Consider the following 22,899-nt stretch of genomic DNA (forward strand, 5'->3'; position numbering starts at 1 on the left):
CTCTCTCCGTCTCGCTCCTCTCTCTCCATCTCTCTCTGTCTCTCTCCTCTCTCTCTCTCTTCTCCTCTCCCCTCCCCCTCCTCTCTCTCTCTCTCTCTCTCTCTCTCTCTCTCTCTCTCTCTCTCTCTCTCTCTCTCTCTCTCACAGGAGCCTGAGGTTCTTTGAACACCCAGCCTGGAACATCCCCCACCGAGCTGTCTGTTCTGTAGCACCCTCATGAGGCATCTCTCCTGAGAAAAGGCCCGCTTCGTCCCCCCACAGCCCCAAAAGTTCACAACCTCCTCCTCCGTGCCATCCTGTACCACGGGCATACTGTCAGATTCCTGCATGGATCATGCCATCTAGCAGCTACCTGCCCCGCTGGACTGAGACCTGCCCTCCCCCAGGTATTCCCAGCACAAAAGCAGCTCCTGGGATAAAGAGGAAGGTCTCAAATAAGTCTTGTTGAACTGAACTGAAATGAAATGTCACTGCTGCCTCTTATAATTCATATTAGTCACCACGTATTCTGGGTACACTAAGTGTCATGGAATAAGTAAGACACATAAAATACTCATTGTAATCATCACAATAACTTGAAGGTTGACCAATGAGATTATATGAGGTTGACCCACATCAAATTGCCAATATTTGGCCATCTTTGGTGCGTCCAAAGAGCAGTTTCCAGTGGTTCAGTGTAATAGCTTTAAACCAGGTCAGTCTGACTCCCAGATCAGTATTCTTTCCTGTGGAGAGGAAGAGCCATCCCGACTGGCTGAGTACAGAGGAGAGATCTTAGAGCTGAAGCTGCCGAGTAAACCTTGACAACTCACTTTTCGTCTACGGCCATACCACCCTGAATGCGCCCGATCTCATCTGATCTCGGAAGCTAAGCAGGGTTGGGCCTGGTTAGTACTTGGATGGGAGACAACTCACTGTTCATCGTGTGGGGAGAAGTGCCTGTGATAGTTCTTTTCATTTCCATTTTTTTCTATAAGCAATATTTTAACCACAGGCAAAACAACCAAAATATTGGTTGGTTTATTTGTTTATTTTCTTCCCCTTCAGTTAAAAATATCCCAAAGGGAAGTACTCTATTTTTATTTTTTTGAAGAGGTGAAATAAAAAATAAAAACAGAATGAACAGCATAGCTTTCTCTATTATGATTTTTAATAACAGCTCCTTGCTGGACTTATGAATAGGAGAGCTCCCCTTTATTTATTTTACAAGATTATGTTTTAGGTAACATCAGCTTTTACATGACACTCCCTGTATAATGACTTTTTTTCCAATTAAATTTATTGGGGTGACAAAGGTTAGTAATATTACATAGGTTTCAAGTGTATAGTTCTATAGTACATCATCTATATATCACATTGTGTTCACCACCCAGAGTCAGCTCTCCTTCCATCACCATATATTTGACTCCCTTTACCTTCTCCTATCTCCCCCTCTCCCCTTACCCTCTGGTAACCACTTTTAAAAGAGAAAACTGTGTCTATGTTTTGGGATAACACTTAATTGCCAGGAACATACGTAAAGAACCCTAGGCAGCATTACTATTGAAGTCTGAAAGAAAATAGAAAGCTTCCAATCCCATCACTGCTGTGCAAGGCAAAGTCATAATTGATATAATTTATAAGGAAGTTATTATCAAAGGGTATATGACACCAAGCCCCACCAGCACAAATATTTTATCTATTTTGGCTAATTTGCTTTGCCGTAACCACTCCCATTACAGGCAGAAAAAAATTGATACATTCATATGGGCCACACTAAACATCCTTCATCAACTTTGCAAAGGCATTTTGCACGTTGCCTGAGGACGGATTTTGAATTGATTGTCTAGAGCGGAATGGGAGAGAACAAGAACCGAAAATGGAAATCTGCAATTACAGCTCAGAATATCTTTAGAGAAGCTGAACCATTTCAAAGCCTGGGTCAGCCACAGTGGATGACAGATGAAAATGGAGAAAGATTTCTGACCGTTGGCACCCCTCACAATTCGCAGAATGACTGTTATTTTCCCCCGGTCCCTTTCTCATGTCTCTTCCACCCACCCCTAGTGGCCATCTAGACAGGGCACCATTCATTTCATCTTCAGATGCATATATCCAGCAAACCTTCCATAAATAGAATTACCCCTAGGTCTCTCTCCCACGTGGTCACAAGAACGTCCTCCTATCAGCCCCCAAACATATTTGAGTTCAGCTCTTGGTTCACAAACAAAATTTAACCTGTGAAGACCGGAAGTAGTGGGCGCAAAGATCTGGCAGCTGAAGGGCAACATATCAGTGAGGATAGCTAGATCCAAAATAGTCAGTAATTTGCTTAAGGACTTCAGGACTTTCATCGTCCAGGAAGCCTCGTAGGAGGGGTGAGACTTTGTAGTACGATGGGCTGAGTCTTACGCGGGGCATTGGAAGATGTGGGTTCTAATCCCCTCTGTTGCTATGGAGCTAAGTGGCCTGGGACATGCCACTTTGTTTCTCAGAACTTACATTTCCTCATCAGTAAGATGCTGGGATCAGACTAGATCGATCATTGTCAACCTTTCCTCCCCCAGTGACACATGACACCCCCCACAACAGCCCCATAATTACCCCAGAATTTGAGGTGACTCCTATGGGATTAGGCTGTATGTCTCAGAATATCTTTTTAAACCCATGCCGTCTTTTGAAGACCATAACAATACAAAGATGATGTGAGACCCTTCCAGCTTTAACAGTCTCCAATGCCGCGCAGAAGAGACAGATTTGTAATTTGTGTGCTTCTTTCTGTACCAGCTTGCCTCCTAGAAAGTACTCAAATTTTTGTTGAACACAATTGAATTGGGTGGCTTAAATCTCATTCCCTCTTTTGGGTCAGGGAAGGTCCCCCTCATCTCTCGCCCTTTTTCACTGCCTTTTGTCTGCTTTTTTCTCCCATCCCTTACATAATCCACGAAGTGCTTGGGCAGTGGGACAGGTGCAGTTTGGCACAGAACCTATACCCATCACTTCAGTCCCTAGCCCGTGAAGCACATCCAATCCCCAGGAGATCTGGACTTTGCTTAGTGACCAAATGTCAGTTTTCCTTTTCCTTTTCAGTGAGCAGCAAACAAGACTGTCCTGCAGAGGGCCAAAGCTGATAGACTTACATGGAGCACACTGGAGTCTTTTTTGTTCCCGTCCTCCCTATATTTTGGAAGCTCCAGCGTGAATGTGGCCTGAATTTAAACACTCAGAGCCATGGCCATTAACAGTGAGTACTTTTGTAGATTCATGCAGGCTCTCCTGCCTTTCCTCTCTCATGGCCTTGAATGATCTGTTGTTTGTGGACAATTTGCTTGTTGTACCCCGAGAGCAGGCTGATCTTGGCTCTCCCATTGTCTCTTATAAGGGCAAACAAAAGCAGTCTTCTTAGGCCAGAACACCAAGCTGATAAAAGACTGATTAAAGCCTCTTTTGTGGTGAAATTTAATAGGCCTTGGTTGAGCATTATATTTGATTAACCCCAACCAGTCATTACATGGTATTATATATACAGTACAGCTATGCCCAACAGCTCTCAGCTAGGCAGAGCTTGTCTTTGAGTTCCTGAATGGAGCCAAGACACAGTAGGCAGAACTGGTCATCAGCAAAATGGAAATCAATGAACTTAGCTCTGGAGCCTGCAATTTTTCCCTATGAGTGTCTTTCCTTCTCCACCCACCCTTTATGTTCACTCTTTCTCAGACACCCAGTGCTTTCGTATTATTAGGTTCGTTCTGACAGGCAGGAAGACATTTGAAAACTCATTCATACAGAGTGATTTAATGGGTTATCCTTTCCAAAAGTAGCTGCAGTTCAGAAGAGGAACTTGAACGGGAATTGTGGAAGCTGAAGGGATGAAGTCCTCATGGAGGTATCAGAGCCTGTCTAGTGCCTCAGCCTAGACTCTCCCTCCTTCTGGACCAGGTGGCTTCTCCCAGCTGGCTCCCCAGAACCACCCTGACCTCAGTTTGGAGAAATTAAAGAAAATCTGGTTTGACCCTCAGGTGACCCTGAAACCTCCCCTGCTACCTGTCCTGCTTAGTTCCCTAAGTGACTGAATATTACTCTTTGATATTGTTGGATATTATTGGGTATTACTGGAGCAGCAAGTCTCCTTATGCTGATACCTGGGTCCACCCAGGATCTCAGGCCTTCTAAGAAAGGGTCCATACCTTAATGTTGCCATTCTGACCAATAGACTCTCTTTAACTTTCCCCTTCCTACCACTGATATGAACCCTGAGCTTTCTAGCCAACTTCCTGGATTTCCAAGTAGTTCCTACTCCCCTGTTCCTCCTCCTCCCATCCTTTATCTCTTGCTGGACCTCTGTAAGGCTGACCTGAGCCTGGCCTGTGATTTGCCACCCATCCAACCAGATTTCCTCCTGCTGCCCCAAGCCAGTGAGAGTGATGGTTCTAGATCCTAGGCCCACCTCATTCCCCTGTAGTTAACTTTTTCTTCCCCTCAGTGTCACAAGAGTACTGGAGCTAAGTGTCAGGAATCCATAGTAGGAGGCCAGCCAGGATTATCAGAGAAATTTTTTCAATAGGTGAATGAATGGAATACTCTTCAAAATTCCACTCAAACGCCTCCCTCACTGTCAGTGTGTTCTCAAGTCTCTGTTACTGCGCTGACCATGTTGTGCTTTAATTATTCGTGTAGTTTTTCATCTGTGTCCCCTACCAGATTGCATATTTGAGAGCAAGGAGCATGTTTGACTTTGATAGCTTAGTACATGGTCAGCCTTTTATTATTATTTTTTTAAATAATTTGAATGAGTTGAATGAGTGATTAAAAAAATGAGAAGTCCATGCTGAGTTGCGGAATTTCCATTCTTCACAATGCAAGGCCATACTTGACATCTATTAGTTACAATGGCACTTTTATCGGTAACAGACCTTTTGGGCTGATACTAATATAGCTGCATATAGCTGAATACTTTTTTACTTTTTCTGTCCTTTTGTTTTCAATCTTTCAGTGTCATGTTTTAGGTTTGTCTCTTATAAAAAGCATATAGCTGGGTTTACTTTTGTTACTGTCTGACAATCTCTGTCTTCTAACTTCACTAACCTAAACTAACTAAACTAAATGAACTAAGCTAGACCATTTACTTCACTTGCAATGACTGATATTCTTGAAATGATGTCTTCATTTTATTTTGTGCTATTTGTCCCATCTTTTAAATTTCCTTTTCTTTTTCCTGCCTTCTTTAGGACAACTTGAATTTTTAATCTGTATTTGTTTCTCTAGCTGCTTTTTCAATTAAACCTATCCTCTTCAGGATGAGAACCCATGTGTTTTTGGAATGAAGATATTTTCTGGTTTATTACTGCATACAGTAAGTCAATGGATTAGGCCTTCCTTGAGCTGAACCTCTGATAATCTAGTACATGGTTTAATCATTTATTCTTTTTCCATTAAAACTATGAGCTAGTAATGAAAATAATAGCATGAATATCAAGTATTCTTTAATTGTGAACATTTACAAAACAAAAGAAAATAAACATACAACAAAGTTCAAAGAAATACTACAACTGGAACCATCTCATATTTTATTTAAGAAACTCAAAATCTTGTCAGTCATAACAGTTAGATGTCATTGTTAAAAAATCAAAATTAATGCAAAAAAATCCCTGATGAGCAAAACATAAAATTTTTTTTAAAAAACTGGATCCAACAGTGGTGAGCCAGCTTATATTGGAGCCTGAGGCAAAAGGAAACACGTGTGTGTCTATATGTTAGTTCTTTATGTATTAATTTTAATGGACAATTTTTTTCCCATAATACCAAAGTAGTTGAAAAAATATTGGAAAATTAAAAACGAGATGTATTAAAACTCCATTATTTTAATTTTACGTATTTTATTTATGTCCACATCAGAATTTATTATAATTTTACTTTCTTTGCTTTAAGGGAAAAAAATTTATCAATGATGTTTTTATTAAAATTCATTAACAACTAAAATTATATAAAAACATGTATATAGGGGTGCACATTTTTAATTAGCAAAGCTATTAATAAGTGCAGCCTATTTTTCTAAATTTGCTTACCATCTCCAGACCTAAATTTGATTCTCCTGTAAGCCCTTTATTTTAATAGTTTTAAAAACTAAATTACTTCCCAAACTTGTGGACAGAACTGGATCCTCGAATCCAAGAAGCAAATAGAACACCTAATTACCTCAATCCCAACAGTCCTTCTCCAAGGCACATTGTATTGAAGCTGTCTAAAATCAACGACAAAGAAAGAATCCTCAAGGCAGCCAGGGAAAAGAAGACGGTAACCTACAAAGGAAAGCCCATTAGATTATCATCAGATTTTTCAACAGAAACTCTACAAGCCAGGGGGGAGTGGAACTAAATATTCAAACTATTGAAAGAGAGAAATTATGAGCCAAGAGTAATATATCCAGCAAAGATATCCTTTAGATATGAAGGAGAAATAAAGACCTTTCCAGACATACAGAAGCTGAGGGAATTTTCTAATACACGACCTGCACTACAAGAAATACTAAAGGAGGCTATTCGATCACCATCAACAGGGACAATTTGTGGCAACCAAAACATAAAAAGGGGAAGAGTAAAGGCCTGAACCGGAATATGGGAATGGAGAAAGTAAGCGTGCTGAAGAAAATGGAATACTCTAAATATCAAACTTTCTTTTACATAAACTTAACGGTAGCCACTCAAAAAAAAAATCCAGAACTGAAATATGTACTGTAATAAAAGAAGAAACAGAGAGAAACATCATAGAATACCACCACACAGAAATAATAGACAACAACAAAAAGGCAAAGAAACAATGGAGACACAGCCTTACCAGAAAACTAAAGATAGAATGACAGGAAATCCTCACATATCAGTAATCACCCTAAATGTAAATGGACTGAACTCACCAATAAAAAGGCACAGAGTAGCAGATTGGATCAAAAAAACTAAACCCAACCATATGCTGCCTCCAAGAGACACATCTCAGCTACAAGGACAAGCATAGACTCAAAGTGAAAGGGTGGAAATTGACACTCCAAGCAAATGGTACCCAGAGAAAATCAGATGTAGCCATACTGATATCAGATGAAACAGACTTCAGGGTGAAAAAGGTAACAAGAGACAAAGATGTACATTTCATAATGGTAAAGGGGACTATACAACAAGAAGATATAACAGTCATCAATATTTATGCCCCCAATCAAGGAGCACCGAAATATACTAAGCAACTTCTAACAGAACTAAAGTGAGAAATTGACCAAAACACAATTATACTCGGGGACTTAAATACATCATTGACAGCTATGGATAGATCATCCATACAGAAAATAAATAACAAAATAACAGCCCTAAATGACACATTAGATGAAATGGACATAATTGACATATATAGAGCACTTCATCCTAAAACATCAGACTATACATTTTTTTTCTAGTGTACATGGAACATTCTCAAGGATAGACCATATATTGGGACATAAAATCAGCCTCAGCAAATTTAAGAAGATTGAAATCATAACAAGCATATTCTCTGATCACAAGCCTTTGAAAGTGGATATCAACTGCAAAAAGAAAGCAGGAAAAAACACAAATACATGGAGATTAAACAACATACTTTTAAAGAACGACTGGGTCAAAGAAGAAAATAGAGGAGAGATCAAAAGATACATAGAAACAAATAACAATGAAAATACATCCTACCAAAATTTTTGGGATGCAGCGAAAGCAGTTTTAAGAGGGAAATTTATATCATTATAAGCCTATCTCAAGAAACAAGAAAAATCCCAAATAAATACCTCATGTTACACCTTAAAGAACTAGAAAAAGAAGAACAAATGAAACCCAAGGTCAACAGAAGAAAGGAAACAACAAAATTCAGAGCAGAACTAAATGAAATAGAGAACAAAAAGACAATTGAAAAAATTAATGTGACAAAGAGCTGGTTCTTTGGAAAGATTAACAAAATTGACAAACCCTTGGCTAGACTCACTAAGATAAAAAGAGAGAAGATACTAATTAACAAAATCAAAAATGAAAAAGGGGAAGTTATCACGGACACCACAGAAATACAAAGGATCATCCAAGAATACTATGAAGGACCATATGCCACCAAATTCAATAACCTGGAAGAAATGGACAAGTTCTTAGAAACATATAGCCTTCCAAGGCTGAACCATGAAGAACTGGAAAATCTAAACAGACTGATCACCAGTAACGAAATTGAATCAGTCATCCAAAACCTTCCCAAAAGCAAAAGTCCTGGACCAGATGGCGTCACTAGTGAATTCTGCCAAACCTTCAAAGAGGATCTAATACCAATCCTGCTCAAACTCTTCCAAAAAATTGAAGAAGAGACAGTACTCCCTAACTCATTTTATGAGGCCAACATTACCCTGATACCAAAACCTGGTAAGGACAACACAAAAAAAGAAAACTACAGACCAATATCTCTGATGAATACAGATGCACAAATCCTAAACAAAATTCTAGCACATCGAATACAACAATGCATTTAAAAGATTATTCATCACGACCAAGTGGGGTTCATCCCCGGGGCACAAGGATGGTTCAACATCTGCAAATCCATCAATGTGATACATCACATAAACAAAATAAAGGACAACAATCATATGATTATATGAATTGATGCAGAAAAAGCATTTGACAAGATACAACATCCATTTATGATTAAAACTCTTAATAAAATAGGTATAGAAGGAAAATACCTTAACATAATAAAGGCCATATATGACAAACCCTCAGCATCTCATAATTAATGGTGAAAAGCTGAAGCCCTTTGCTCTACGTTTGGGAACACAACAGGGCTGCCCCCTATCACCTCTGCTTTTCAACATAGTGTTGGAAGTCCTTGACAGAGCAATCAGGCAAGAGAAAGGAATAAAAGGCATCCAAATTGTGAATGAAGAAGTTAAATTGTCACTCTTTGCAGATGACATGATGCTATATATAGAAAACCCTAAAGACTCCACCAAAAAGCTATTAGAAACAATCAACGAATACAGTAAAGTTGCCAGCTACAAAATCAATGTAGAAAAGTCTATTGCATTCCTATATACTAACAATGAAATCTCAGAAAAAGAAATACAAAAAACAATTCCTTTTGCCATTGCAGCAAAAAGCAAATACCTAGGAATAAACTGAACCAAGGATGTGAAAGACCTATATGCTGAAAACTATAAGACATTTTTAAAAGAAATTGAAGAAGACACAAAGAAATGGAAAGACATTCCATGCTCATGGATTGGAAGAATCAACATAGTTAAAATGGCCATATTACCCAAAGCAATATACAGATTTAATGCAATCCCCATCAAAATCCCAATGGCATGTTTTAAAGAAATAGGACAAAATATCATCAGATTTGTTTGGAACCACAAAAGACCCTGAATAGCCAAAGCAATCTTAAGAAAAAAGAACAATACTGGAGGTATCACATTCCCTGACTTTAGCTTGTACTACAGGGCTACAATAATCAAAAGAGCATGGTATTGGCAGAAAAACAGACACATAGACCAATGGAATAGAATTGAGAACCCAGAAATAAAACCACATAAATATGGACAGATAACTTTTGACAAAGAAGCAAAAAACATACGATGGAGAAAAAACAGCCTCTTCAATAAATGGTGCTGGAAGAATTGAATAGCCACGTGCAAAAGAATGAAACCGGACTGCTATCTGTCACCATGTACCAAAATTAATTCAAAATGGATCAAAGACTTAAGCATAAGACCTGACACAATAAACTGCATAGAAGGAAACATAGGTACTAAACTTATGGACCTTGGATTCAAAGAGCATTTTATGAATTTGACTCCAAAGGCAAGGGAAGTAAAAGCTAAAATAAACGAATGGAACTGTATGAAACTTAAAAGCTTCTGCACAGCAAAAGAAACCATCGACAAAATAAAGAGGCAACCAACTGAATGGGAGAAGATTTTTGCAAACAGTGCCTCCGATAAGGGGCTAATATCCAAAATATACAAGGAACTCATGAAACTCAACAACAACAAAACAAACAACTCAATTGAAAAATGGGCAGACGACCTGAAGAGACATCTCTCCAAAGAGGACATCAAATGGCAAATAGACATATGAAAAAATGCTCAACATCACTAATCATCAGCGAAATGCAAATAAAAACCACAGTGAGATATCACCTCACCCCAGTCAGAATGGCTATCATCAACAAGACAAATAGTAACAAGTGTTGGAAAGGCTGTGGAGAAAAAGGAACCCTCATACACTGTTGGTGGGAATGCAGACTGGTGCAGCCGCTATGGAAGGCAGTGTGGAGTTTCCTCAAAAAATTACGAATAGAATTACCATATGACCCAGCAATCCCTCTCCTGGGTATCTACCCAAAAAATCTGAAAACATTTATACATAAAGACACGTGTGCTCCAATGTTCATTGCAGCTTTGTTTACGGTGGCCAAGACATGGAAACAACCAAAATGTCCTTCGATAGGTGAATGGATAAAGAAGTTTTGGTATATATACACAATGGAATACTATTCGGCGGTAAGAAAAGATGATATAGGAACATTTATGACAACATGTATGGATCTTGAGAGTATAATGCTAAGCGAAATAAGTCAGACAGAAAAAACAGAGAATCATATGATTTCACTGATATGTGGTATATAAACCAAAAACAACAAAAGAACAAGACAAACAAATGAGAAACAAAAACTCATAGACACAGACAATAGTTTAGTGGTTACCAGAGGGTAAGGGGGCTGGGGGGTGGGAGATGAGGGTAAGGGGGATCAAATATATGGTGATGGAAGGAGAACTGACTCTGGGTGGTGAACACACAATGGGATTTATAAATGATGTAATACAGAATTGTACACCTGAAATCTATGTAATTTTACTAACAATTGTCACCCCAATAAATTTTAAAAAACTAAATTAATTACAATTTAATTAACTTAATTAAATTATTTTACTGATTTTTAAATGGAATATCAAGTAAAAAAATTTTCTCAAAATTCCATACCCTAAAATTATCATTTTGGGGTATTTCCTTCTAGTCCTTTTTGTAGATCTTTCTTTTATATAATTGTAATCATTATATCCAAATAATGTGGGTATTTTTTTTCATTAAACCACTTACCCATGGTTCTAAATGCCCTTTATAATTACCACTTAAAATGACTGTAAAATATACCATTGAGTAAATTTCGTATGTACTCTGCTACCCCATTATTAGATATTTGAATGGTTTCCAATTTTGCATTGCTATGAATAGTATTAATGCTTTACCACGTTGCTTTTTCCATATCTTTTTCTGTAAGATGGAATTTCTGAGCATTTATAAAAAGGAATTGAATAGACTTCTAATCAAAGATAGGTGATGAGGTGATGCCAGAAGTCCCTCTTTTCCAACCCAAACATGAAAAATGCTAGTCAATTGTGTAGCCAACTCTGAAAACAATAAAGGGAGATCTCTATAGACCAGAAATAAAGAAAGAGCCCCAACAATGAGAAGGATCCTCAAGGATGATGAGGATGGGGACATGGGGTAAGAGTGGAACGCAGGCCATTTGGAGTTGTACTGCAGACTCCCTGTGCAATAGGGAGGGCAGATAGTATAGGTTTCCTGTAAGAAAAACATTCTGTCCAATTCAGGAGTGAGTGGAGATAATTTTCAGGAAAAAGGTAAAATCATGACTCTAATACAGATATGAAGGTCATCTGGTAGCAGGACCCTGGTCTGGAAAGAGGAAAGGAGGCTCCTGGATAGAGAGGATCAAATTATTAGCTGGGTCACCAAAGATGACATATTTTAAGAAGGATTATACTTTTAAATATGTCAAATACATATTATATATTTCAGAAAGACATACTTTTTAATGCCTAGCTATAAAAATATGTGCTATAATGTAACTAGGGTCGCCGTGCCCTTTAGAGCCACACAAGATTGACTTACATTCCTCAATTTGTTTCAAGTTCAGTATCTTCCTCAGGTTTTTTGGAAAAGTCCCAAGGGCGAGTTCCTCATCAATTTTAGTTCTCTTTTCCTGCATCTGCAGAATTAATTGCGTGGAGATCATTTTAAAATCCATACGTGTTGCCTCCGTGACAATATAGGCCAAGACTTGGAACAAGCCCCTATCCTGGATTCCCTCACCTCTACCCCACCTTCACTACCACGCCCCACCACTGAGTCATACAAGGCCATGGCGTAGGGCAGACTTTAACGAAGGGTGGGGGTGGTGAGGTTATGTTGCAGCAGGGCACAAACTTATGGTAAAAAAGTGTCATCCCTGACTTTAAAAGTTCTTCACTGCTCTGACACATTGCTCAGTCCCCTCCCTTCTCTACTCTCTGACTCCCAAATTCCTATTAATTTCTCATGCCCTTGGGATATGAGATGCTTTTTTACCACATGGGTCTTCCAGAAACAGCATTGCTCTTAGACCCAGATAAGAGGGGCGCCAGCGCAGGGGACTGTGCTTTAGAGGAGCTTGTCCCCGACTTATAGCCTGAGGTGTCTAGTTGGCCAAGGGCACGTACCTGCCCAGAGTTTGCCCTCCTTCCTGCCTTCTAGATGAGATAGTAAATATTTTAGGCTTTATGGCCATATGGTCTCTGTCAGCTGTGAGCCGGAGTATGTTCAGAGCTTGGCTGTGAAGGCAGGGGTGTCCTCACATCTGTGCCAGAGGCTCCCTCTATGTGGGATGGAATTGGAGTAGAAAGAAAGGCCAGGGAAGGGGACTGGTTCATGGGGCAGGAGCCAGGGCTGGGGCCCAGCTCTCCCTAACGTACTACGTTCTGGTTCAGAACTCTGAGGCGTCCATGAAGTCCAAATTCAAACTTGGCCCTCCAGATCATTAAGAAGGACTATACTTGTCAAGTTAGGAGAGTGGAACCCATTTTATTTAACCATTTGTCAACTTAATTTATAACTTCAAATTTGTAGACATAGTGTGTAGGCCTGCTTTGTCATTTTACCTAGCCCCCACCCCCACACTAATGCCAAGGGGTTTTCCTAAGCGAAAAAGTTGTGCCATTTTGAAGAAAAATCCTGATTTTAAAAATATTTGTTTCACTCTGCTACAATAATATATTTCTTTTTCAGCTCTAAACATTCAAGGTCAATACAGGATAAGTAGCTAGTATGATTTAATGTTGAAGCCTGAGTTTGGGCAAGAGATTCTTACATCCCTCCAAGTTCAGGATGGATTCCAGTGACCAGGGAGGGCTAAATAAACTAGTAGGGGTTCTGATGCTTGCCTGTGGGGAGAAATGCTTGCCAAAGGTAGAAACCAGGCAGAGTCTGACAGATCCACATTGCTATAAGCATCATTTGGTTTAGAAACCAAGTTTCCCAACAGTAAGCACTACTAAGAACGGAACTATCAGGGTTTGTGCTTGCCCTGAGAATAAACATCATGAGAGAAGAACACAATGGGGATAAATGAGCTTCATGTCGGCTCTGAGCTGTTAGGCTAGGAGGCTGGAAAAGGGACACTACAGCTGGTCAGGAGGGCTTTTCCCTCGTGTTTCTCTTGGCCATCTGTTCTGAACTGTGCCATCAGTTTCCCATTGGAAAGGTCAGAATGGGTGTGTGGGTAAAGCCTAATGTTGGCTCCACATGCCACGTTAGATGCAGCTGCTCTTGGCTTGGTCACGCCTGGGTTTGCACCCAGGACCCTCAAAAGCTCTGCGCATTATGGTAATTAGCCATCTGCTGCAGCCTTTCCAGGACTGGCTGATCACAAAAGGAAGCCAGGAAGCTCTCTGACAACAGCAGAAATGGAGGTGTGAGGAGGCGCCTCAGGCCGCTGGCCCCTCCTGCACTCCCCTCCTGGACCCTAAAGCCTGAAGGGAACTGGCCCGGCACTCAGCACAGCCTCTCGTCTCCTAGGACCCCAGGGGAAACATGCAAGGGGTCTCCCCACTGATGCATGGCTGTCACCAATTCAAAGAGAGGAGCTAAATAGGGGACATGAGTCTGCTGAGACAATGACACTCTCTGTCATTAGGGAGACAAATACACCATTTGTTTGAGAAGGGACTTTCGCTTGAGGACTGGGTGACTAGAGATAGCATGACTGGCAATTTTTAGATTATCAGTTCTTACTGAAACTCTAAAACTGTGCACGTACTTATGCACCTAAGTGGATTAGTCCCTGATTAATAGTAGCTACTAAGCGCCTAAAACTACTTATAGTATATACATACAGCAATAGATATAGTTCCATATGTCTGCAATGATGTCCAGATCTATAAATACCTGTTGGCAAAAAGCTTGTCATGTATAAAGAACCTCCTGAGGATGAAACATTCATGTTATGAGTGGGTATGTGCATATATTAATATAAGCTAATATAATATAATATAATAGAGCTATAATAATAGAGGTATAATAAAATAGCTCTAGGACATATAAGTGTATATTTATACATATCTCTGCAGTCTATATAGTTTAAGGTTTTTTTTTGAACTTTAAATATACATAAATGTACACATACATATAGAGCTACATATGCCTGGGGAGGGGTTAGCATGTAGAACTCAGGACTTGGGGATTGGTTCAAGTCCCAATTCTGCCACCCCACACCTACATGGTCATACTCATGGGAGGATTGTACTCATTGCAGCAGAAAAAGTGGAATGAAACAACCCTCAGACCCGTGGTATCACTGGCTGGACCTGACTGGTTATGTTAGAGCTCCTGGGGAGAACTAGAAGTGTGGGCATGGTGTAGTAGGAACATGCAGAGAGGTAGTGAGAGGCTGGAAACCTGTGCTAGCAGATGAGGGCACTCCGGTAAAATGCGGTTCACTCCTAATTATAAGGCCAAGGCCAGAGGTGTGTGTGCGTGTGCTGGGAGCTTGGAGGGAGCAGAGCCTAACTGACTGGGAAGGTCAGGGAGAGCAGTCACAGTGGAGCTCCCTTGAGCGTAAACTTAAAGGATGCACAAATGATCACAGGTTGAGGGAAAGTATTTCAAGATTTAGAAATAGCATCTATAAAGGCATGAAAATGCAAGGTGTGTCTTGGTGATGGTGAGATGTCTGCGGTGGCCAGAGCTAAGGGTGATGAAACTAGAAGGGGGCAGGGGGCTGAATTAGAGTCTGATGGAGAAGGGCTTGTGAGCCCCCCTAATGAGCAAGGGCTTTATCCTGTGGCCAGTGGGGTACCACCAAAAGGTTGTAAGCAGGAGACTTATGAAATTAGATTTAGGCTTGAGAGAGGTTGTCTGGCAGCTGAGCGGGACCAGACTGGAATGGAGAGCTTGAAGGTGGTTGTTGCAAGAGGTCAGGCAGGAGATGAGGCGGTGGAGATGGAGAAAATGGGACGAAGTGAATTCAAGAGCCTGTGTGCGTAGAATTGGTAGGATTTGGGGGCATGAGAGAGAAGGAAGGGAAATGACTAGGGTTTCCAGCTTCATTAGTTGGTTGGAAGTTTATGCTCTTAATGGAGACAGAAAACATGGGAGGAGAGGTTGTTCTGAGAGGTAGAGTTGTTTTGGACATTTTGCTTTCAGATGACTGCCGCACAACCCGGTAAATACTTCTAGAATGGAGTGAAAGGAATTTACATGTACACACACGTGCACAGAATCCCCTACTAAGAGTAATTAGATAGGAAGTCTGAGGAACCCATACCCGGAAAACACCAACAGACCCTCATACGATCTGGCCCCTGGGCCTCCTCAGAGCCCACCCCTCGCAGCTCTCTCTGCTCCAGCTGCACTGGCCTCCTTGCTGTCTCTTGAATATGTCAGGCACGCTCCCATCTCAGGGCTTTAGCTCTAGCTGTTTCCCCTCATTGTCTCCGTCTTCTTACTTTATTTATTGATTGTGTGTTGCTTGTATCCCTGTGAGAACATACACTCCACAGGGGCAGGGATCCTTGTTCATTTTGTTCACTGCTGTATCCCAAGCACTTAGAACCGTGCCGGGTACATGGGAAGCTCTCAATAAATATCTGTTGAATGAATGAATATTAAAGTGAGAATTTTGATTGAGAATTTGTCTTTAAAAAGAGAAATAAAAATTATAGGAATATTTTAATGTACATTTCACAAAATGTGGTTTATAATTGCAACTAGTATAGTTCTTAGAGTAAAGAATGAACCAAGTGTATCTTATTTGGGAGGATGTATAATTTTTCTGACAAAATTGTTTGACAGTATGATATAACTTAGACCGATTCCTATTTCACTTTTGCAGTATCACCATAAAAAGGGTAATCTTTTGCAAAAATATCTGAGGCTTTATCAATTGTCCCCAAGTACTTCTCTCTCTCTTTCTCTCTCTCTCTCTCTCTCTCTCTCTCTCTCTCTCTCTCTCTCTCTCTCAATATACAAGAAGAAATAAATTTCAATTGAGATATAATTTATATATGGTGAAATGTTCAGATCTCAAGTGCACAATTAGTTTTAGGAATTCATATCAAGACAGGACATTTCTATCACCCCAGAAAGCTCCTTCATGCACCTTCCCAGTCAGCAATCCCTCCCCAAGCAATCACTGATCTTATTTCTGTCACCTTAGATTAGTTTTTCCTATTCTAGAATTGCAAATAAATGGATTCATACAGTATATAGCTTTGTGTGTGTGTGTGTGTGTGTGTGTGTGTGTGTGTGCGCGCGCACCTGGCTTTTTTCATTGAACATAATGTATTTTGAGCTCCATCCATGTTGTTGCGTGTATCTGTAGCTCATTTCTTTTTATTCCTTAGTAGTGTTCCAAGGACTCCTCTTATATTTCGTAAGGCTCATTGTGTTATCAACTTTGTGGATTTTACCAATTGTTACTTGCTCTAACTCTGACAATGACTTTGCATGTGGTTCAAGTAGTTCTTTTTCACATTTTTTTATTTGATGAAGATCTGGATCTTCTGTAAGAGTTGCCACTTTGCAATTATTTTCCATTATATTTGCAATGTATCATCAAATACATATCTAACAACGCGTGAGAAACTGACCAAAAAAGAGCTGACCAAAAAATAGTATGTATTTAGACATTACCAGTGTTAAAAGGGAGGATGTTTGGAATAGAGACTAACTTTATAAGTGGCACTTTATTAGTGAATATTTTTATGCTTTGATCACTTTGGCTTCACAAAGCAACCTTGTAAATACAGGGGTCAGAATAATGAACACTTGTACACCAAGGCCCCTCATTCCCTGTGTGCGTGTGTGTTTGCACGTGCACAGCACGCACAAGTCCATGCCTGGTAAATGCACAACCACTTGAGTGTACACATTCACTCGCTTGTTGCTATTGTTCATTTGAGACTATAAACTTGGAAGCAGGCAGTAACTATTTGATTCATAGACGTCTATTTGATTCAATTATATGAAATTGCTAATATTTGAGCATTTCTGAGCTATAAAACCAGCAATTTCATGGGGCTCAATTTTGTGGTTTTTGTACTGCAAATTTCCACCCATTAATGGGTAACAAAATCAATTTAATAGACTGGAATCAGCATTTTTTACAAATGAAATAGATTAGAGTAGAAAATAACGGAGGGCCTCTCATGCTGTGAGAATGGATATTGTTTTGTGAACCTTTTCTTTCAGTAATGTTTACATTATTGTATCAGTTAGAATATGGATTTGAATGCTTTAACAGAGACCAGATAGTGGAGACTTAGACAAGATCGGCTTATTTCACTTTCCTGTGAGTCTGGCCTTGCAGGTGGTCCAGAGCAGTTGGCAGCTCTGTTCCGTCAGCCATGCTGGCCACCCAGGCCCTTTCTGTCTGGTTGTTCCTTCATCCTCTGGGCGTTGTCCTCATCCACTGGTGGAAGCTGGTTCGTGGCCACCACATCTTCATTGCAGTCTGTGTGAAGGGATAAAAAGTAAGGCGAGGGCAAGCCACTTCCTTTGAAAGACATCATGGGGAAAATACCACTTCTATTCAAAATCCAGTGACTTCAGCTTAGTTGTCACAAGAGGCAAAGGTATCAGGAAACACTCTCTTTATCTAGGCAATGCGAGAGCAAAGACAAATCCAGATAGCCCTGGAGGCTGACTTCCTCCCTGTTTGGGTAACTAAGGAGACAGCTGACTCAGCAAGTCTGAATTAACTCAGTGGAAGAACAGACTCCTATTAACGGCTGAGCTCTAGAATTCCTTTCTCACAAGGCCACTACTCTCACAGGGAACTTCCATTGTTACACACTCATATAAATGTTCCCTGACCCTTGTCCCATAAATACAGAGGGTGCCAAAAACATGTATACACATTTTAGGAAAGGACAACTGTATTAAAATTATAATACTCAATACATACAGATAACAAAAGATGAATACAAGTCACATTTGACTTCTGCAATTACAAGAGGTGCTCAAAGTGGTTACCATCAGCATCCAGATACTTCTGATTATGGTGAACTACTGTTTGAGCAACATTGACCAAAGTGTCCACTCGTATACATTTTTTTGGCACACCCATATATAGAGCATTGGCAGGGGTGGGAGAGATTCTCTATTGGAAACCATCCTGGGGTGTGTGGTCCAGTCTTGCCACATAAGCAAGCCTCTCTGTGAATGGATGAGGGCCTGGGGATAATGAATGTTTTGCACCTTCTCTCTGTGTTAAGGTTGCCCCCAATAAACCCTATTTTATATCTGCACTAAAAGTACTGAGTCCTGATATTGTGGGGTTGTTGTTTTTTTTAAAAAAAGGTGAAAATCTCTAGATAGTGAGTCTAGCTAATGCTTAAGTGTCCAAGTAACAGAATTATTAATACTTCATCCAAATATTCCTGCCTGCCTTACTCTGCTAAAAATAGTTATCTTAAAGATAATAATAGAGAATCAAATAAAAATTAGCTCTTATCCTCTAGGTCAGTACTACAAATTGAGAAAATCAAACAACTATTAATATTTTGCCACATTTGCTTCATCACTCTCCATATGTATGCATTTATTTTCCTGAATCATTTGAGAGTTACTGACATAATTAATGCTCTTTTGCCTCTAAATACTTCAGTGTACATTTCCTAAAAACAAAGATATTCTCTTAAATAAGCCCAGTAAAATTATCTTATTAAAGAAATTTAACATTGATTTGAAAGTATTATTGAATATAGTTTATATTATAATTTTGCAAAGTATCCCAAGAATGTTCTTTATCCCAATCTCGAACCCCCCATCACTTGTCCCCCACCCATCACCCCCATCCGAAATCCAATCCAGGATCACACATTATGTTTAGTTGTAATGTGTGCCAAAATTTTTTTTAAACTTTCAGATCTTATGCTATTTCCTTCAGCCATTGGACTCCTCTGTTTCCTGCTGGTGCCTTTATAAAACTGTACTTTGGCATTTGTTTTCTTTTCGTGGTGGTAGTCAGGAATGACCTTAGAAGTTATAAACACACAGTCAGACCAAACCTTGAGATAGAGCCAGAATTCAATCAGATATTATTTAAATATCTATTTAAGGTGTGGCTCCGGGAGATAGGAAACAAGAAAAGAATTCCATAAAGTTCAAAGATCCTTAGACTTGCCAGGAAGCTTTTTAAATATTTAAAGAACTGAAGAAATGTAAAATGCAATAGATTTTTCCAGGTAGATTGGAGAATTATGTAGTATGTAACTTGACCGCACCCTTCTTTAAATTCTGGAGTTAGAACTATGCAAACAGGCTCAGACTGGCATTTGAGGCCATGAGAAAAATTGCCCTGGAACTTGCAGCTGCAGACTTCAAACCTCAGCCAGTGTCTCTGGTCCATGAACAACTCCATCAATATTTACAGGGAAGGGAAATCCAAAATTGTTTAGGATGACATATTTGTTTCCTAAGCAGGTTAGAAATAGAGATTTATAATTATGTATATGCATAGATATGATACATATCAAATTAAAATATTAGAAATAATCTATACATTTTGGAGTTTTAAGTCCTCGTCATATTTAAGACACTTCGGGGCTTTAGACTATCTCACAGATTAATCTCATGGGTCTAATGTAAAACATGTATAAAATATATATTATGGCTCTAACGTAAAATGATCTTAGGCCTTTTTGAGCCTGGCCTTTGCTTGGGGCCCGCTCCAATCCCTTTGGAGTGTACTTTCTCTGCTAATAATGGCCTTGACCCACTGCTTTCTGCTTGGGCCCACTTCTACCTCTTGGAAGTGTACTTTTTCTTCTAATAAACTGTTCTTTCACCACTTTAAAAACTAAATAAATAAATAACATAAAATAAAATGAATTTAGACTTCTGATTTTAGTTTGGAATTTTCCCAAGTTTGTTAACAGTATTACAACAGTCAAAATAATAATAATAATAAAATTCACCATATTTATGAGTTTGATTTATTATTAGACTTATCAGACTTTAGGTCTTAGGAAAGCCTTATTAGTCAAAATTGTAGCTCTTCAAAGGGAATAGACTACATTAAATATACAAATACATTTGAAATAGTTAAAGGGATTTAATTTACTAAGTTCATAAATAATATAAAACATTATAATTAAAGGATCTTTCAGAGTGATTATTAAAATTTTCTAGAGCAATACACAGAATATTACAATCGATAACCAGAATTTAAAGTTTAATAACTAGGTTTCTTATTTTATGATCTTAATAACTTGAATATTCATTTTGAAAAATAAAGTGAGTTTTGTGTAATCTTTTCAGTGCTCAAAACCCATCCTCAGAGGCCCTGAAACCTCCCATTTACAGAGATGGTCTCCTCCCTATCCGGTTGATACGGTTGCCAGCAGGAAGCTTCAAGCAGTGGCTGGGAGCCCCTGCCCAGAAGCCCTTTTATTTCTGGCACTGGCAGAAACTGCTTTGTTCTCACCCACAGAGGAGCCAAACTCTATGGGCGAAGAGCCCGTAGTTTTCTCCATCGGGATCATGGCTGACTGGGGCCTTCATTATTAGGGGAAGCCAGCGTTTGGAGATATTTCTACCTCCACCCTTCTAAGTGCCTTCCAGCTTGTCAGATGGGGCATGTGTTATGGTTTTGGTTATTTTTGATTGAGATAATGTGAAATCAAACCTGACTGAGATAAAGTTAACCTTTATCCTTACCTGGTCTTCCATAGTGTTTTTTCTTTCAGACATAGTTTTATTAAAAGGAGCCACCTGCTTTTGCTATTTTAGCTTTGCCCCTGTAAAATGATGCCTCCTGTAAAATGATTTACGTCTGCCCTTCATCAGGAAAATGCTCACCTGGTTCTGTTCACTCTTACCTTGATCTTCTATTAATTGCCCCATCCCACACAATGTGTCCACATCCCTCACTCTGGGTCTAGACCGTTGGATGCAGGCAACATAGCCACAGGTGACAGGTTGGTGACTGAGAGAAGAGCCTGGTACTAAGTAAGACTCCTCCACATGCTGGTTCTTTGGGTGCTTGTTCATATCTCCTGAGTCTCCCTTCCACCTCCTACCTTCCATCCTCCAGGACTACCCCCTCTCCCCAGTCTGTGGGAGCAGAACACCCCTCTACATTAAACAGCAACCAAATCTTTATTTCTCCACTTTGACCAACAGCTTCTTTGAGCCTTTGTTTCTGCTTCTGTGCGACTTGAGGAAAGAAAACTTCCCCTTGCGTACCAGCAAGGGAACAAAAGCAAAGAGGAGAATACTCAGAAATGTATATAGATAGCATCCTGCTACAGTGGAGATAGTTTATTTTATTTCATCTTATCTTATACTTTTGAAGAGGGAGAGGTATATGCGCTTAGGGAAGATGGACAAGAAGACAATGTTTGCCCCAAACTGCAAGACTGGAGCCAAAGTACAAACCCTGGGTATGAACTCTGCTTCACCACTTATTAGCTGTGTATCCACAAATAAGTTATCTATATGTCCAAGCCTCAATTTCCTCATAAGTAAAATGGGATTAAAAAGAAAACATACTTGCCTCATACGATTGCTACAAGGACTAAGGAGAAAAGGCTTGTAAAGTACTTAGAATAGTGCCCGACACAGCGTAAATCTTCAATGAGCCTTAACTATCATTATTATCATTATCAGCATCTTGAGTATTAGCTCTGTGCTAGTCTAGGGGGCCAGGAGAGACTGATGATATCATGTTAAAACTTCGCCTGGAAAATTCAAGACGTCTGTTGAAGTCAAATCATCCCACTACAGTGTAGCCACAAGACTAGCCGCAAATACTGCCCCGTGGGATTTTAAGAGCTGTGCCCTCATCGTGATTCCAGGGACACTAAGGACAGTGTCAGATGTGTACTTTGTATTGTCTCTCCAGTTTTCTCAACAAACTCACAAAGTGAAGGTCAAAAGGCGTCTTACTTTATATAATGGATGGGTTCCTGAAAAGTTGAAGAACTTTTCAAAATTTAACTCAGTACTTGTGGGGACAGAACCCCAAAAAGCAGTTTCCAGGCTCTCGGCCTCACATAGACAGGTGCTGGCTCAGGTAGTAAATGGCCATCAACTGTGATTGCATGGCCATCAGCTGTGGCTAGTTGGCCGTCAGCTGTAACCAGTGAGCCATTGGCCACTAATATAACTGCTGTGGCTACGCTAGCAGAGAAGAGGAGAAAGAATGGGGGTTAGCAAGAAGATGGTGGCTGAGCCTGTAAGCGGCGCAGTGAGGGTTGAGAATTGTGTGGCTCCTGCTTCCTGTGTCTCCAACCCAGCCGCCAGCAAGAGTATAGTGGTATGACTCCCCTACCTATGGTTTCGTGGGTGTTCCTTTTTGGCCTCACCATGTCCTGCGTTCTTATGGGGGGAGCGGGACCAGAGACCCCGGCAGGCCTCCCTGCACGACAGTACTGAATGCCTGATAATAGCTGCTTCGACTTGTGAGATCACTAGGGTCACCTCCCTTGTATAGAAACCTCCCCCAATACATAAAAATCTAACAGTGAATCCTTCGGTAAAGTTCCATCCTTGGTCTTCATTATCATGTTTTCCTAAAGAGAAGAGTAAGGCT

General features: G+C 39.9%; 1 long non-coding RNA gene across 3 annotated transcripts in view; it reads left to right on the forward strand.

Moving 5' to 3' along the window:
- The window catches only part of LOC109456352 (uncharacterized), a 222,189-nt gene that overhangs the window by 66,234 nt on the left and 133,056 nt on the right, over positions 1 to 22,899 (forward strand). Inside the window, exon 1 of one of the 3 annotated variants that reach the window (XR_016020458.1) lies at positions 3,080 to 3,223. The exons of the other annotated variants lie outside the window; for them this stretch is intronic. This is a non-coding gene — a long non-coding RNA (uncharacterized LOC109456352). Of the gene's footprint in view, positions 1 to 3,079; positions 3,224 to 22,899 lie in introns of those variants that run through there. 3 annotated transcript variants of the gene reach the window in all.

Source organism: Rhinolophus sinicus, chromosome 2 (genome assembly GCF_057876585.1).
Source record: "Rhinolophus sinicus isolate RSI-liver-muscle chromosome 2, RSI-T2T, whole genome shotgun sequence".
Taxonomy (NCBI): domain Eukaryota; kingdom Metazoa; phylum Chordata; class Mammalia; order Chiroptera; family Rhinolophidae; genus Rhinolophus; species Rhinolophus sinicus.